The 19,059-nt window shown below is 49.3% G+C and overlaps 1 long non-coding RNA gene across 1 annotated transcript; it reads right to left on the bottom strand.

Annotated features, from left to right (window-relative positions):
• Positions 1-13,781: 13,781 nt before the first annotated feature.
• LOC137850263 (uncharacterized) lies at positions 13,782-18,757 on the bottom strand. Its single transcript, XR_011092412.1, has 3 exons — positions 18,652-18,757; positions 16,511-16,554; positions 13,782-14,044 (listed from the first exon to the last, which is right to left on the bottom strand). It is a non-coding gene; the product is annotated as an uncharacterized lncRNA (long non-coding RNA).
• Positions 18,758-19,059: the final 302 nt, after the last annotated feature.

Here is a 19,059-nt window from a genome sequence, read left to right as displayed (position 1 = left end):
ATGGAGACCAGCAGCTCCACAACAACCAGGCTATCTCCAACCTCCCGTGCTCTTCCTGTCAGCTCCACCTTCCACACCGTCATGGGCAACGGGTCAGCTCTGCACCACGCGGCACCTCTCACGGTCTGCACAAGGACCTACAACTTCCCCAGAGCTGCGGACACCCAGAGCTCGGCACTACACACCTGCACTCGAAGCTCTCATGCCCTCCAACACCATGGCGACGTGCCAAGAGACATGGAGAAAGGGAGCTCAGAAACACACCACATCTTTCTAACCTCTCGTGCCACTCAAGGTACACACAACTTCCCCGTAACCTTGCACAAAGGCAGCCCCACACCTCTCGCCTCCTCTCTAACCCATCTTGCCCTACCTTGCAGATGGAAGTCCCAAAGGCGCCGAGCACAGGAGCTGCACCACATGCCCCATCCCTGCTCGCTCTCCTGCCTTGCCACGGCAGCTACAGGGCTGGAACAAGGCCACAGAAAAAGGTGAGTCCACCCCATCCACCTTCAAGGGTATCTCTTAGGAGCTCCCTTGCAGCTGACACCACCAGCTGTGGACAAAGGGAGCTCTCAACCACTGACCACCTCTCTACCCTCCCTTTTCCTCTCCCGGAGCAACTTCTAGGTCCCACTGCCTGTGCACAGAGAGCGCTCCACGCTACCCAGCCATTCCGCAACCAGCGGCAACAGGACAATGCCCAAAGCCCTGGGCAAAGGGAGCCTCGCACAAGCAAGATCCACAACCTGTCAACGTCTTCTCAGGGAGCTGCAAATCCACATGGTGAGGACACAGACACAAGGCCGACTCGCTGCCACTTCTCAGCGCCTCCCTGTCTGGTGCAAGCTTCCCACAAGCATCAACACAGGGCGCTCCGCAACTCCTGCCACTTCTCTAACACGTTCTCCTCTTGACAGGCACAAAAAGGGACTCCGCGGGCGTGGAAAAGAGGGGCGGCCAACCACCCAGCATCTTGCACTCGGGTCTTTCATGGTAAGCACAGGCCCCTTCCACTTGCCTATCCCTGTGTCACACCCAGACAAGGCACCAACAAGACTCCTGTCAAACCTGTCGTTCTCTCCTAGGCCACCACAACGGCGCAACTGCTACCGGCAAAGGGATCTCGGAAAAACACCGCAGATTGATGCCCCTCCTCGTGTGGAAGTTGGCTGGAAGGTTCCAAAGGCTTCCCACCACACATTCTCTCTCTAACCTCTCCTTTATTCCCTGGCAGCTGGAAGGTCCCCACGGCTCAGGACACGGCGCTCCATGCCACCCAAGCACTCGGTAATTATGCATGTTCCCACCTCAAGCAGCACCATGCCCAAAGCGTTGCACAGAGAGAGATTCCCAAAAGGCAGCTCGAGATGCTCTCCAGGGCCTCCCAGGGACCTGCAAACCCATCTGGTCAGGTCACAAACACGAGGCAGAATGCTGCCGCCTCTGAAGGGCGCCTGTCAGATTCAAGGGACCCCTAGGCATGGACACAGGGAGCTGCGCAACTCCAACCTGTTCTCCAGCAAAGTCTCTTCTTCGCAGGCACAAGAAAGGATTGCAGAGTCATGGAGACCAGGAGCTCCACTACAACCAGGCTATCTCCAACCTCCCGTGCTCTTCCTGTCAGCTCCACCTTCCACACCGTCATGGGCAACGGGTCAGCTCTGCACCACGCGGCACCTCTCACGGTCTGCACAAGGACCTACAACTTCCCCAGAGCTGCGGACACCCAGAGCTCGGCACTACACACCTGCACTCGAAGCTCTCATGCCCTCCAACACCATGGCGACGTGCCAAGAGACATGGAGAAAGGGAGCTCAGAAACACACCACATCTTTCTAACCTCTTGTGCCACTCAAGGTACACACAACTTCCCCGTAACCTTGCACAAAGGCAGCCCCACACCTCTCGCCTCCTCTCTAACCCATCTTGCCCTACCTTGCAGATGGAAGTCCCAAAGGCGCCGAGCACAGGAGCTGCACCACATGCCCCATCCCTGCTCGCTCTCCTGCCTTGCCACGGCAGCTACAGGGCTGGAACAAGGCCACAGAAAAAGGTAAGTCCACCCCACCCACATTCAAGGGTATCTCTTAGGGGCTCCCTTGCAGCTGACACCACCAGCTGTGGACAAAGGGAGATCTCAACCACTGACCACCTCTCTAACCTCCCATTTCCTCTCCCGCAGCAACTTCAAGGTCCCACTGCCTGTGCACAGAGAGCGCTCCACACCACGCAACCATTCCGCAACCAGTGGCAACAGGACAATGCCCAAAGCCCTGGGCAAAGGGAGCCTCGCACAAGCAAGATCCACAACCTGTCAACGTCTTCTCAGGGAGCTGCAAATCCACATGGTGAGGACACAGACACAAGGCCGACTCGCTGCCACTTCTCAGCGCCTCCCTGTCTGGTGCAAGCTTCCCACAAGCATCAACACAGGGCGCTCCGCAACTCCTGCCACTTCTCTAACATGTCCTCCTCTTGACAGGCACAAAAAGGGACTCCGCGGGCGTGGAAAACGGGGGCGGCCAACCACCCAGCATCTTGCACTCGGGTCTTTCATGGTAAGCACAGGCCCCTTCCACTTGCCTATCCCTGTGTCACACCCAGACAAGGCACCAACAAGACTCCTGTCAAACCTGTCGTTCTCTCCTAGGCCACCACAACGGCGCAACTGCTACCGGCAAAGGGATCTCGGAAAAACACCGCAGATTGATGCCCCTCCCCGTGTGGAAGTTGGCTGGAAGGTTCCAAAGGCTTCCCACCACACATTCTCTCTCTAACCTCTCCTTTATTCCCTGGCAGCTGGAAGGTCCCCACGGCTCAGGACACGGCGCTCCATGCCACCCAAGCACTCGGTAATTATGCATGTTCCCACCTCAAGCAGCACCATGCCCAAAGCGTTGCACAGAGAGAGATTCCCGAAAGGCAGCTCGAGAAGCTCTCCAGGGCCTCCCAGGGACCTGCAAACCCATCTGGTCAGGTCACAAACACGAGGCAGAATGCTGCCGCCTCTGAAGGGCGCCTGTCAGATTCAAGGCACCCCTAGGCATGGACACAGGGAGCTGCGCAACTCCAACCTGTTCTCAAGCAAAGTCTCTTCTTCGCAGGCACAAGAAAGGATTGCAGAGTCATGGAGACCAGCAGCTTCACAAAAACCAGGCTATCTCCAACCTCCCGTGCTCTTCCTGTCAGCTCCACCTTCCACACCTTCATGGGCAACGGGTCAGCTCTGCACCACGCGGCACCTCTCACGGTCTGCACAAGGACCTACAACTTTCCCAGAGCTGCGGACACCCAGAGCTCGGCACTACACACCTGCGCTCGAAGCTCTCATGCCCTCCAACACCATTGCGACGTGCCAAGAGACATGGAGAAAGGGAGCTCAGAAACAAACCACATCTTTCTAACCTCTCGTGCCACTCAAGGTACACACAACTTCCCCGTAACCTTGCACAAAGGCAGCCCTGCACCTCTCGCCTCCTCTCTAACCCATCTTGCCCTACCTTGCAGATGGAAGTCCCAAAGGCGCCGAGCACAGGAGCTGCACCACATGCCCCATCCCTGCTCGCTCTCCTGCCTTGCCACGGCAGCTACAGGGCTGGAACAAGGCCACAGAAAAAGGTGAGTCCACCCCATCCACCTTCAAGGGTATCTCTTAGGAGCTCCCTTGCAGCTGACACCACCAGCTGTGGACAAAGGGAGCTCTCAACCACTGACCACCTCTCTACCCTCCCTTTTCCTCTCCCGGAGCAACTTCTAGGTCCCACTGCCTGTGCACAGAGAGCGCTCCACGCTACCCAGCCATTCCGCAACCAGCGGCAACAGGACAATGCCCAAAGCCCTGGGCAAAGGGAGCCTCGCACAAGCAAGATCCACAACCTGTCAACGTCTTCTCAGGGAGCTGCAAATCCACATGGTGAGGACACAGACACAAGGCCGACTCGCTGCCACTTCTCAGCGCCTCCCTGTCTGGTGCAAGCTTCCCACAAGCATCAACACAGGGCGCTCCGCAACTCCTGCCACTTCTCTAACACGTTCTCCTCTTGACAGGCACAAAAAGGGACTCCGCGGGCGTGGAAAAGAGGGGCGGCCAACCACCCAGCATCTTGCACTCGGGTCTTTCATGGTAAGCACAGGCCCCTTCCACTTGCCTATCCCTGTGTCACACCCAGACAAGGCACCAACAAGACTCCTGTCAAACCTGTCGTTCTCTCCTAGGCCACCACAACGGCGCAACTGCTACCGGCAAAGGGATCTCGGAAAAACACCGCAGATTGATGCCCCTCCTCGTGTGGAAGTTGGCTGGAAGGTTCCAAAGGCTTCCCACCACACATTCTCTCTCTAACCTCTCCTTTATTCCCTGGCAGCTGGAAGGTCCCCACGGCTCAGGACACGGCGCTCCATGCCACCCAAGCACTCGGTAATTATGCATGTTCCCACCTCAAGCAGCACCATGCCCAAAGCGTTGCACAGAGAGAGATTCCCAAAAGGCAGCTCGAGATGCTCTCCAGGGCCTCCCAGGGACCTGCAAACCCATCTGGTCAGGTCACAAACACGAGGCAGAATGCTGCCGCCTCTGAAGGGCGCCTGTCAGATTCAAGGGACCCCTAGGCATGGACACAGGGAGCTGCGCAACTCCAACCTGTTCTCCAGCAAAGTCTCTTCTTCGCAGGCACAAGAAAGGATTGCAGAGTCATGGAGACCAGGAGCTCCACTACAACCAGGCTATCTCCAACCTCCCGTGCTCTTCCTGTCAGCTCCACCTTCCACACCGTCATGGGCAACGGGTCAGCTCTGCACCACGCGGCACCTCTCACGGTCTGCACAAGGACCTACAACTTCCCCAGAGCTGCGGACACCCAGAGCTCGGCACTACACACCTGCACTCGAAGCTCTCATGCCCTCCAACACCATGGCGACGTGCCAAGAGACATGGAGAAAGGGAGCTCAGAAACACACCACATCTTTCTAACCTCTTGTGCCACTCAAGGTACACACAACTTCCCCGTAACCTTGCACAAAGGCAGCCCCACACCTCTCGCCTCCTCTCTAACCCATCTTGCCCTACCTTGCAGATGGAAGTCCCAAAGGCGCCGAGCACAGGAGCTGCACCACATGCCCCATCCCTGCTCGCTCTCCTGCCTTGCCACGGCAGCTACAGGGCTGGAACAAGGCAACAGAAAAAGGTAAGTCCACCCCACCCACATTCAAGGGTATCTCTTAGGGGCTCCCTTGCAGCTGACACCACCAGCTGTGGACAAAGGGAGATCTCAACCACTGACCACCTCTCTAACCTCCCATTTCCTCTCCCGCAGCAACTTCAAGGTCCCACTGCCTGTGCACAGAGAGCGCTCCACACCACGCAACCATTCCGCAACCAGTGGCAACAGGACAATGCCCAAAGCCCTGGGCAAAGGGAGCCTCGCACAAGCAAGATCCACAACCTGTCAACGTCTTCTCAGGGAGCTGCAAATCCACATGGTGAGGACACAGACACAAGGCCGACTCGCTGCCACTTCTCAGCGCCTCCCTGTCTGGTGCAAGCTTCCCACAAGCATCAACACAGGGCGCTCCGCAACTCCTGCCACTTCTCTAACATGTCCTCCTCTTGACAGGCACAAAAAGGGACTCCGCGGGCGTGGAAAACGGGGGCGGCCAACCACCCAGCATCTTGCACTCGGGTCTTTCATGGTAAGCACAGGCCCCTTCCACTTGCCTATCCCTGTGTCACACCCAGACAAGGCACCAACAAGACTCCTGTCAAACCTGTCGTTCTCTCCTAGGCCACCACAACGGCGCAACTGCTACCGGCAAAGGGATCTCGGAAAAACACCGCAGATTGATGCCCCTCCCCGTGTGGAAGTTGGCTGGAAGGTTCCAAAGGCTTCCCACCACACATTCTCTCTCTAACCTCTCCTTTATTCCCTGGCAGCTGGAAGGTCCCCACGGCTCAGGACACGGCGCTCCATGCCACCCAAGCACTCGGTAATTATGCATGTTCCCACCTCAAGCAGCACCATGCCCAAAGCGTTGCACAGAGAGAGATTCCCGAAAGGCAGCTCGAGAAGCTCTCCAGGGCCTCCCAGGGACCTGCAAACCCATCTGGTCAGGTCACAAACACGAGGCAGAATGCTGCCGCCTCTGAAGGGCGCCTGTCAGATTCAAGGCACCCCTAGGCATGGACACAGGGAGCTGCGCAACTCCAACCTGTTCTCAAGCAAAGTCTCTTCTTCGCAGGCACAAGAAAGGATTGCAGAGTCATGGAGACCAGCAGCTTCACAAAAACCAGGCTATCTCCAACCTCCCGTGCTCTTCCTGTCAGCTCCACCTTCCACACCTTCATGGGCAACGGGTCAGCTCTGCACCACGCGGCACCTCTCACGGTCTGCACAAGGACCTACAACTTTCCCAGAGCTGCGGACACCCAGAGCTCGGCACTACACACCTGCGCTCGAAGCTCTCATGCCCTCCAACACCATTGCGACGTGCCAAGAGACATGGAGAAAGGGAGCTCAGAAACAAACCACATCTTTCTAACCTCTCGTGCCACTCAAGGTACACACAACTTCCCCGTAACCTTGCACAAAGGCAGCCCCGCACCTCTCGCCTCCTCTCTAACCCATCTTGCCCTACCTTGCAGATGGAAGTCCCAAAGGCGCCGAGCACAGGAGCTGCACCACAAGCCCCATCCCTGCTCGCTCTCCTGCCTTGCCACGGTAGCTACAGGGCTGGAACAAGGCCACAGAAAAAGGTGAGTCCACCCCATCCACCTTCAAGGGTATCTCTTAGGAGCTCCCTTGCAGCTGACACCACCAGCTGTGTAGAAAGGGAGCTCTCAACCACTGACCACCTCTCTACCCTCCCATTTCCTCTCCCGCAGCAACTTCAAGGTCCAACTGCCTGTGCACAGAGAGCGCTCCACACCAAGCAACCATTCCGCAACCAGTGGCAACAGGACAATGCCCAAAGCCCTGGGCAAAGGGAGCCTCGCACAAGCAAGATCCACAACCTGTCAACGTCTTCTCAGGGAGCTGCAAATCCACATGGTGAGGACACAGACACAAGGCCGACTCGCTGCCACTTCTCAGCGCCTCCCTGTCTGGTGCAAGCTTCCCACAAGCATCAACACAGGGCGCCCCGCAACTCCTGCCACTTCTCTAACACGTCCTCCTCTTGACAGGCACAAAAAGGGACTCCGCGGGCGTGGAAAAGAGGGGCGGCCAACCATCCAGCATCTTGCACTCGGGTCTCTCATGGTAAGCACAGGTCCCTTCCACTTGCCTATCCCTGTGTCACACCCAGACAAGGCACCAACAAGCCTCCTGTCAAACCTGTCGTTCTCTCCCAGGCCACCACAACGGCGCAACTGCTACCGGCAAAGGGATCTCGGAAAAACACCGCAGATTGAAGCCCCTCCCCGTGTGGAAGTTGGCTGGAAGGTTCCAAAGGCTTCCCACCACACATTCTCTCTCTAACCTCTCCTTTATTCCCTGGCAGCTGGAAGGTCCCCACGGCTCAGGACACGGCGCTCCATGCCACCCAAGCACTCGGTAATTATGCATGTTCCCATCTCAAGCAGCACCATGCCCAAAGCGTTGCATAGAGAGAGATTCCCAAAAGGCAGCTCGAGAAGCTCTCCAGGGCCTCCCAGGGACCTGCAAACCCATCTGGTCGGGTCACAAACACGAGGCAGAATGCTGCCGCCTCTGAAGGGCGCCTGTCAGATTCAAGGGACCCCTAGGCATGGACACAGGGAGCTGCGCAACTCCAACCTGTTCTCCAGCAAAGTCTCTTCTTTGCAGGCACAAGAAAGGATTGCAGACTCATGGAGACCAGCAGCTCCACTACAACCAGGCTATCTCCAACCTCCCGTGCTCTTCCTGTCAGCTCCACCTTCCACACCGTCATGGGCAACGGGTCAGCTCTGCACCACGCGGCACCTCTCACGGTCTGCACAGGGACCTACAACTTCCCCAGAGCTGCGGACACCCAGAGCTCGGCACCACACACCTGCGCTCGAAGCTCTCATGCCCTCCAACACCATTGCGACGTGCCAAGAGACATGGAGAAAGGGAGCTCAGAAACACACCACATCTTTCTAACCTCTCGTGCCGCTCAAGGTACACACAACTTCCCCGTAACCTTGCACAAAGGCAGCCCCGCACCTCTCGCCTCCTCTCTAACCCATCTTGCCCTACCTTGCAGATGGAAGTCCCAAAGGCGCCGAGCACAGGAGCTTCACCACATGCCCCATCCCTGCTCGCTCTCCTGCCTTGCCACGGCAGCTACAGGGCTGGAACAAGGCCACAGAAAAAGATGAGTCCGCCCCTCCCACCTTCAAGGGTATCTCTTAGGGGCTCCCTTGCAGCTGACACCACCAGCTGTGGACAAAGGGAGATCTCAACCACTGACCACCTCTCTAACCTCCCATTTCCTCTCCCGCAGGAACTTCAAGGTCCCACTGCCTGTGCACAGAGAGCGCTCCACGCCAAGCAGCCATTCCCCAACTAGCGGCAACAGGACAATGCCCAAAGCCCTGGGCAAAGGGAGCCTCGCACAAGCAAGATCCACAACCTGTCAACGTCTTCTCAGGGAGCTGCAAATCCACATGGTGAGGACACAGACACAAGGCCGACTCGCTGCCACTTCTCAGCGCCTCCCTGTCTGGTGCAAGCTTCCCAAAAGCATCAACACAGGGCGCCCCGCAACTCCTGCCACTTCTCTAACACGTCCTCCTCTTGACAGGCACAAAAAGGGACTCCGCGGGCGTGGAAAAGAGGGGCGGCCAACCACCCAGCATCTTGCACTCGGGTCTCTCATGGTAAGCACAGGTCCCTTCCACTTGCCTATCCCTGTGTCACACCCAGACAAGGCACCAACAAGCCTCCTATCAAACCTGTCGTTCTCTCCCAGGCCACCACAACGGCGCAACTGCTACCGGCAAAGGGATCTCGGAAAAACACCGCAGATTGAAGCCCCTCCCCGTGTGGAAGTTGGCTGGAAGGTTCCAAAGGCTTCCCACCACACATTCTCTCTCTAACCTCTCCTTTATTCCCTGGCAGCTGGAAGGTCCCCACGGCTCAGGACACGGCGCTCCATGCCACCCAAGCACTCGGTAATTATGCATGTTCCCATCTCAAGCAGCACCATGCCCAAAGCGTTGCATAGAGAGAGATTCCCAAAAGGCAGCTCGAGAAGCTCTCCAGGGCCTCCCAGGGACCTGCAAACCCATCTGGTCAGGTCACAAACACGAGGCAGAATGCTGCCGCCTCTGAAGGGCGCCTGTCAGATTCAAGGGACCCCTAGGCATGGACACAGGGAGCTGCGCAACTCCAACCTGTTCTCCAGCAAAGTCTCTTCTTCGCAGGCACAAGAAAGGATTGCAGACTCATGGAGACCAGCAGCTCCACTACAACCAGGCTATCTCCAACCTCCCGTGCTCTTCCTGTCAGCTCCACCTTCCACACCGTCATGGGCAACGGGTCAGCTCTGCACCACGCGGCACCTCTCACGGTCTGCACAGGGACCTACAACTTCCCCAGAGCTGCGGACACCCAGAGCTCGGCACCACACACCTGCGCTCGAAGCTCTCATGCCCTCCAACACCATTGCGACGTGCCAAGAGACATGGAGAAAGGGAGCTCAGAAACACACCACATCTTTCTAACCTCTCGTGCCGCTCAAGGTACACACAACTTCCCCGTAACCTTGCACAAAGGCAGCCCCGCACCTCTCGCCTCCTCTCTAACCCATCTTGCCCTACCTTGCAGATGGAAGTCCCAAAGGCGCCGAGCACAGGAGCTTCACCACATGCCCCATCCCTGCTCGCTCTCCTGCCTTGCCACGGCAGCTACAGGGCTGGAACAAGGCCACAGAAAAAGATGAGTCCGCCCCTCCCACCTTCAAGGGTATCTCTTAGGGGCTCCCTTGCAGCTGACACCACCAGCTGTGGACAAAGGGAGATCTCAACCACTGACCACCTCTCTAACCTCCCATTTCCTCTCCCGCAGGAACTTCAAGGTCCCACTGCCTGTGCACAGAGAGCGCTCCACGCCAAGCAGCCATTCCCCAACTAGCGGCAACAGGACAATGCCCAAAGCCCTGGGCAAAGGGAGCCTCGCACAAGCAAGATCCACAACCTGTCAACGTCTTCTCAGGGAGCTGCAAATCCACATGGTGAGGACACAGACACAAGGCCGACTCGCTGCCACTTCTCAGCGCCTCCCTGTCTGGTGCAAGCTTCCCAAAAGCATCAACACAGGGCGCCCCGCAACTCCTGCCACTTCTCTAACACGTCCTCCTCTTGACAGGCACAAAAAGGGACTCCGCGGGCGTGGAAAAGAGGGGCGGCCAACCACCCAGCATCTTGCACTCGGGTCTCTCATGGTAAGCACAGGTCCCTTCCACTTGCCTATCCCTGTGTCACACCCAGACAAGGCACCAACAAGCCTCCTATCAAACCTGTCGTTCTCTCCCAGGCCACCACAACGGCGCAACTGCTACCGGCAAAGGGATCTCGGAAAAACACCGCAGATTGAAGCCCCTCCCCGTGTGGAAGTTGGCTGGAAGGTTCCAAAGGCTTCCCACCACACATTCTCTCTCTAACCTCTCCTTTATTCCCTGGCAGCTGGAAGGTCCCCACGGCTCAGGACACGGCGCTCCATGCCACCCAAGCACTCGGTAATTATGCATGTTCCCATCTCAAGCAGCACCATGCCCAAAGCGTTGCATAGAGAGAGATTCCCAAAAGGCAGCTCGAGAAGCTCTCCAGGGCCTCCCAGGGACCTGCAAACCCATCTGGTCAGGTCACAAACACGAGGCAGAATGCTGCCGCCTCTGAAGGGCGCCTGTCAGATTCAAGGGACCCCTAGGCATGGACACAGGGAGCTGCGCAACTCCAACCTGTTCTCCAGCAAAGTCTCTTCTTCGCAGGCACAAGAAAGGATTGCAGACTCATGGAGACCAGCAGCTCCACTACAACCAGGCTATCTCCAACCTCCCGTGCTCTTCCTGTCAGCTCCACCTTCCACACCGTCATGGGCAACGGGTCAGCTCTGCACCACGCGGCACCTCTCACGGTCTGCACAGGGACCTACAACTTCCCCAGAGCTGCGGACACCCAGAGCTCGGCACCACACACCTGCGCTCGAAGCTCTCATGCCCTCCAACACCATTGCGACGTGCCAAGAGACATGGAGAAAGGGAGCTCAGAAACACACCACATCTTTCTAACCTCTCGTGCCACTCAAGGTACACACAACTTCCCCGTAACCTTGCACAAAGGCAGCCCCGCACCTCTCGCCTCCTCTCTAACCCATCTTGCCCTACCTTGCAGATGGAAGTCCCAAAGGCGCCGAGCACAGGAGCTTCACCACATGCCCCATCTCTGCTCGCTCTCCTGCCTTGCCACGGCAGCTACAGGGCTGGAACAAGGCCACAGAAAAAGGTGTGTCTTTCCTTTTACAACCTTTTTCCTGCCCCACTCCATCTATAGCTATAGCCTTTCTTTTTTCCTCAGCCCAACCCTAGCTTTAAATTGAAGCTTGAGCGTTATACAAGGATCCCCTCACCCATTACCCAGTTGAAAAACTTCTCACAGCAAAGTTCCCCTTTCATTCCTCGTTTTATTTTTTCATCCTTTTTTCAGCCCCACTACAACTGCATTATGCAACAAGTATTCCTTCTTTCTGTCAGCTTGAACGTCAACCTTCCATAGAAGAATAAGTTTTGTCACATAGCTTTAAGGAAAATTTAATATTGTGGTTTTATTCAGAAACCAGAGAATCCTTCCTGTTAAAAGATAGCTCCCCAAATTTCTCCCAAACAGAATCATAGAACTGGATAATGTTAGCCAGGACCTCTTAAGATCATATAGTCCAACTCATCAGCTACAATGGGTTGCTCAGGGCTATGGACAGACAAATGTTGAATACCTCCATGGATGGAGACATTACAGTCTCTCTGTACAGCTTGTTCGACCACCCTCACATCAAAGGTGTTTTCAGATGGATCATTGTTATAAAATGCTCAGTCCCAACATAGGGTTATAATCAAAGTTTATGATTTATTAAAAGAATAGAGGTAAGCAAACAGCGCTGGGTGCGTCGGGAGTCTCTGCTCCACCTAGACGCACACCAGTTACATCAAGTAGCTGATTTTTATGCTCCTAGGCTAATACATATTCATTACTACCTCTAAAAAAAAACGGGTTATTATAATTAGCTTCCGGGATCCAAACCCTCCTACTGCAGCATGCGCATCAGTCTCCGGTGGTCCCCCTGGAGGTCTCTGGGGGTCTTTCATGCTGAAGGCTCCTATAGTCTTCCTCTCAGTTTTTTTTTCTTGTCCTTCCCCTTTGTACTCCTTGGCAACATGTCAAAAGCTTACACAGCATCCCCTGCAAGTTTTGTCTTCTAGCCGTCCTTCAGCTTCTTTCTTTCTTCTCCTTAATCTCCTGGCCAGGTATCAGGGGCTTGCATAGTGTCCCATTCAGAAGCCATAACAGTTACTAGTCGTTAGCAGTTGTTCTGAAACCCCCAGACATCAGAGACTTCAGAGAAAGAACATACAAATACAAATAGCTCTCTATTGATACTTCACGAGTTGTTAAAACATTCCTCACAGGCCATTCACAGGGATACTGCAGTCACATCTTTAGCAGTGCTAAATCAACCACAAAGGTGGCAAAAAGGCTGTAACTGTTAGGAATAAGAGTTCAGAATAACAAAATAGGTTCATAGATTTGAGGAATATTTCTGAAGATTTGATAAATTGACTATAATGAGGGGGAGACTGGGACACTGGGAGGAAAGGGAAGAAACCACATCTGTGGAAGAATTAAATTGCCAGTGCAGGACCCAGAGACAGACAGAACTGCTCTCTATTGACACAAAGCAGATGAACATATATCACAATCATCCTGCGTGACAATTTGTGCCCATTGCCTCTTGTCCTGTCAGAGGCATTTTGATCCCTCTCCCTGCCCCCACTTTCCCTGCCCTGAAATTGTCTCCTTAACATTCCAGAGTAATCTGCCTATCGTTGTTCCTCTAATTCTTGTTGGGTCTTTGTGTCAAAATAGATGGTTTCAGCCTCTAACACTAGACTTTCTATAGGATGGAGAAACCATCCAGTGAAGAAATAATCTTGCAGTTATATCACCCAACTTTAAAATCAGAATAGTTGTGATGTAATATACTTTTTATGATGGGAAATGCTGTTTATTCTAATTTTTCAATTTATTAAAATATCCAGCCATTCTCCTTCACCATTTTCTTTCATTTTTTGTCATTTGTCAGAAAAATGACAAAAAGCAAGTAATGTGGTGGTTTTACCTTGATGGGCAGCTGAACTCTATGACTGCCCTCTGACTCCCCCTCATCAATGGAAAATTGGGAAAAAATACAATGGAAAGGGCTCAATGGCTGAGATAAGGACAGGGAGATCACTCACCAATTATTGTTACAGGCCAAGCAGACTCAGCATAAGGAGCTTAATATAATTTATTGCCTATCACTAGCAGACTAGAACAGTGAGAAAGTAAAAGCAAAGTATAAGCACCTTCCCCCCTCATCCAACGGCTTCATCTCTGCTGCTCCTTCACAGTCCCTCTCTGCCCTTGCTCCACGTGGGGTCCCTCCCACAGTATGGTGTCCTTCACAAACTGATCCTATTTGGGCTTCACACAGGCTCTTTAAGAACTGCTCCAACATAAATCCATACCGTAGGGTCCATCTGTCAGGACCAAACTGCTCCAACAAGGGCAGTAGTTCCCCCCAGATCCCCTGCTCCTGCATGGGCTCCTCTCCCTGGGCTGCAGGAGAACTTCTGCTCCGTGCCTGGAGCACCTTCTACCCTCCTTCTGCGCTGACCTTGATGTCTGCAGGGCTGCTTCTCACTCCTCTCTCCCAGCTGCTGTTGCGCATCAGTTTACCTTCTTAAATGTGCTCTCCCAAAGGCCCAACCAATGTTCCTCACTGGCAGTGGGTCCCTTTAGGAGCTGGCTGGAACTGGCTCTGATCTGACATGGGGCAGCTGCGGAGCTCTGCTCACAGAAAAAGAAAAGAAATTAGAAATTAGAAAGAGAAATCAAAGGACACTTATTAGCTAATAGTTTTCCTGAAGTAAAACACAGAAGAATCAGGTCACAAAAAGAGCAGAGCTCATAAATTTCCGGCCTTTTCAACTGTTGTCTGTTTCACTAAATACTGAATTTAATTTGAAAATGTACTTTTCAAATATCAGACAATGTACTGAATTTTGTGTAAATCCATAGTTTCCAAAACACCTCACACCTTCTACATATGCTTCTGGAATGCCACATGTGTTCCTGGAAAGCATGCAATGAAGTGTAAGCTAGCAGTAAACTTTCATTTACAATAAGCTATCAAATTTTCCTGGAACTCCCTTCTGGTGTTACAAACCTGAAGAAATACCCTTATTTAGTCAGTTTCATGAATTACAGATAGCACTTTCATATCATATTTGTCTTTACATATTGCAAGCTAATTTCAACACTTAAGATATCTCAGATAATTCAGATTCTGTAATTATCGACATTATTTTTTCTCTTCAAACCATAATACAGTTTACTCAAAATTATTACAAATGTTTCAACTACAGTCGTGCATAAAACCAAACATAGGAATAACTATCAGAATTTAAATTCTCCTGTAGTCCAAAATTTAAGATAAACCTCCAACAGACAAGGAAAACTTGATCTTGAGAAATTTATTGAAAATAGTCCCACAGATCCCTTATTTTTTTTCTTTCTTTTCATCTTGTGTTTGTATAGAGAAATAGATTCCTTCATCTTTTATGATAGACTTCTCTCGTGAGGTTCAATTGCTCTTTTTTTTTTTCTTTTTTCTTTTTTTTTTTCTCTCACTAGACTCATCACTTCATTTTTTTTTTCTTTCTAATGAGTGGTATGTCTCACCAGTTCTTCAGAAGAATTGGAACCTTAACAAGCTTCAGCATTTCCCTTAGCTGTCTGGGGTCCACAGCTCAAAGCTTCCTCACATTTCCTTATTTCAAAATTTCTAGTAGTTACCATTCTGAATCTTCACAAGTTAGGAGCAGGAGACCCAATTCCTTATTAAATTATTATCCCTTATTAAATAGGACATGAAGAAGTATTGGCATTTCCTACCAAATTGCTGATATGTGGAAGATATGAATTTCTCACTCAGACATATTTGCTATGAAATTCTTTACTCTTAGTACGCTATTCAAAGCTATGAAAATATGAAAAAATAAATAACACAACTGAAAGCATTTAAAGTTGCATTTCATGATGCCATGGATATGGTACTCTGCTTCCAGTGTCTCACAATGAAGTTTTGCTTTAGCACTCTAACAGTTGACAAGAAATTCTCAATCCAGATATCCTGTAACCATTCTAAATTGTGATAGTGAATGGTAAGAGTTACGTTTTGTTCTGTATTAAACTGGCATTCAACTCTTCAGCAAAAGAAAGTCCCTCACATACGTTGTAATGTGTAATTCAAACTTTTCAACACATAATAAAATACTTTAATTTCCTTGACAAAAACCTTACGTGGATCCTTAATTCTCTTTATCACTCACAAGATGCCAGGAATTGTCCTTTCCAGAAGCAATTATAATTTAAAGAGTTCAGCCTTGAAAATCTATTATTTATTTAATCTTGCCAGGGCCAGCAGCTGATGTATCTTCTAAGTAATGACGGTTTTCAGCGTATAATTTGAAGCTGGTGAATTCAGCTTTTGAAGAACATCTTAATTTGTTTGGCTTAGAAGACCAATAACAGGATAATCCTTCACCTCTGTTAGTTCTAGTGTTTGGCTAAGAAGAAATTCACAAAGGCAAGAATTTGTGAGTACAGACCACTTTTCTTGGAATATCTAAATCTGAGATTCTTAACTGACTTGTTTTTCAGTATCTCCGTTTCCAGTATTTCTTGAAACTCTAGCTACTCTAAGAACTGTTATAAAGGAGAATGAAAATAAATAGTACCTGTCAAAATCCCAAACAATTTTTCAAGTCAGAAAAATATTAAATGTTTTCCATGTGAGGCATATTAACAGAATTTTGTTTTGTGTATAGAAGACACTTTGCTTCTGTCAGTTTTGAGTCAGTTTTACAAGCATTTAGATGGATAGATGGTGGTTTCATAGTTGTTCGAGAAATTACCACAATTTTTAGTTCTCAATACTAATATGAGAATTGACACCATATTTTTACCAATGTTTAGGAAAAGTTAGCATTAATAATAAAGCTTTTTATTTGAATTTTTATAATTTTAATGATTAATGCACTTGGAGTTTCATTTTGCATCCATAATGTTTTATAATTGATGTAATTTAACCTTAATTAACCAAAAATGATGTTTGTAATTTGAGAATGAAATACACTACCAATTTTAAGAAGTCTCAGAAGAAAATTCCTACAGATGTACTTACAAATCTGTGTTAAATATCCTTACTATAAAATTCAGTTTGGCTTCTAGGAGGAATAGGATAATACTTACTGCAATTCAGAGGATCAAATTCTTCCTTGATTTGGATGTATTCCCTGAAGAAAGTACAGGGTAAGAAAAGAGAAGTGTTAGAACTAGTGGATGTTATGCTTCATGTTTTAGACCTTAATTCATTCCGATATGTACTTTTTTATATATCCACAGCTTTTAAATTTGTCTTCCAGATATTTCAGCTTCTTAAGATTCAAATGCAACATGCAGTTCTCTTTCTGCACATTTTTTTTAATGAATGAAGAATAGATGCGCCTCTGGAAATGACAATTAAGCCTTTTTTTGCCAACCTATATCAGTGGTAATCTATATCTGATTAACATACCTATTTTTTCTGCTCTAATTATGCAATATTACTAGCAGTATCAATATCCTCCACTACTATAATTTCATATCATAATTCAAAAAGCAGCCCTTGTAAATATATCCATTACTTATAAGTATCTGGAATATGTGTTAGGTAGTTATATGCTCTTGTTAGCAACCAGAATTTTGTTGTTATCAAAAGTCTTTGCTTTTAATAACGACCAAAGACTACTGATGCTCCTTATTAGGCAATTTTTCACTGCTGCTTCACCATGTAGCTAGTTACCCCCAAATCCACTGAGACAGGTAAAGAAACATAACTCCAACATAGTGTGACTGCACATGATTCTGGCTCATTCCTTTTCAGATCAACGTCATGGGTAAGTGGTCTGTATCCCAACAACCCTGGGATCAGGCAGGTTATAAGTCATGCAAAGAAGATGGATCACTGCAGAGTGATCCCAGGATCAAAAGCTGTACAAACAGCTCAAAGTCACTTTTGAATGCTACAAATTCCAAAGGAATAAAAAATTTACCATGCCACATACTTCAAGACCAGAGCCCAGAACAGAAGTCTGTGCTTCAAAGCATATTACAAACTCATTTGATTAATTCCCACATATTTATGATGTTGGAAAGGATGAGCCCAAACTTAGAAATGGAAAACAGATAAGAACATTTTATTGCTGTGTCATAAAAAAGAGGAAAAAAAAAGAGAAAAAAGAGAAAAAAAAGAGAAAAAAGAGAAAAAAAGAAAACGGATTTTATATGAATGATGGTTCCCAAAACTATCATAATTAGCATGGAGATAAACAGCTCATCTATAATTGCTATGAGCAGTCTACATCCTCCCTCCCTCCTTTCCTCCCTCCTTCCCTCTCATCCAAAGGATAAAAGGATTAGATTATTCCACAACTAACAAGAAGTGGCTCAATAGAAAGAGGCCTGTACACTTAAATAAATCAAAGTGAGGTCTGTTAATATTTTAGGGATTTTACTTTGTGAGAGCGGTGCTGTTCTAACGACTGAAGATAGCTACCAAAATAGCATACACCTGGAACACATCTTCCAGTATAATTTCACCAAAAGAAGTCCAGTTCATATGCTCTAGTTGCCTCAGAAACAGCGTGGGAATAGTAGTAGACAGGTTTCATACCTAAAACAGTCCTCATCTAGTGTATATCATAACAATAAATACCCCATTAGTTAACACGACAGGATTTAACAATGGTAGAGTGGACAAATGAGTCCATGAAAAGTTAATGATAGCTATGAGGTTTTACATTCTTAAAAGAGAGTATTTTCCTAAGATTTAAGAAGACAATGAAGACTTTTTGAGTTTGGATATTACTAGAGGCTAACAGTCTAATCCATATCTATGTATTATGAAAAAAAAAAAAAAAAAGACTACTTATTGAAACATGGAATTTTGTGAAGGAAGAAAAGAGAGAGAATTTTAGATCTTGTATTTCTAAATCTGATCTGCACTTGCATTTCTTTTGGGGAGATAACAACATATCCAGAAATTTAACAAATAGAAATAACTGGCAGCAGTAAGGGGGCCTGAGTATCTTATTAGCCGAGCTCAGCAAAGTGGAATGGATAAATCACTCTATACAGCCCTTTCTGGTTGGTGTCACAGATCAGCAAGAAAGTAATACATGTCACCTCCTAATAACATGGAGTTTTATAGGTAACTCTGTCAGCTACATAACTGGGACTGCACAGAGAAATTGTAAGAAAAACAGACGCCATGATGCATTTGTTATGCAATACAAAATTGTTGCGTATATTTGCAAATGCTAAAGTAACTTAAAGCAAGTCTATGTAAATACCTGTGGTATGCCTGCAGCTGGAAATCTGATGAAATACTCCATGATGAGAATGACAATATACCTAGAAATTGCATTCCGAGGTGTGTAGGAGGAATAAATAAAGGTATTAAAGGATCATTTGGACAAACTGAGAGATCCGTATATCTTTGAAGTTAACTCTCATCATTCAATAATAAAATCAAAATATTTTAAGCAACATTAATCTTCAAATTAAAATTAAATCAGCAGAGAAAACCTATGAAAAGAGAATTGTCTCTCTCCTTCATAAATTTTGTGAATCAGTATTAATTCCATTCCTGATACAAAATGTATGATATAACTGGGATGTCTCCCTCTCCGGACATATTCAAAAGCACTCAGGAAATGTTCCTGGGCAATCTGCTCTAGGTGTCCCCACCTGAGAAGAGA

The sequence above is a fragment of the Anas acuta genome, chromosome 1 (genome assembly GCF_963932015.1).
Source record: "Anas acuta chromosome 1, bAnaAcu1.1, whole genome shotgun sequence".
Lineage (NCBI taxonomy): Eukaryota > Metazoa > Chordata > Aves > Anseriformes > Anatidae > Anas > Anas acuta.
The sequence above is the reverse complement of the archived record's forward strand: the minus strand, read 5'-3'. Positions and strand labels throughout refer to the sequence as shown.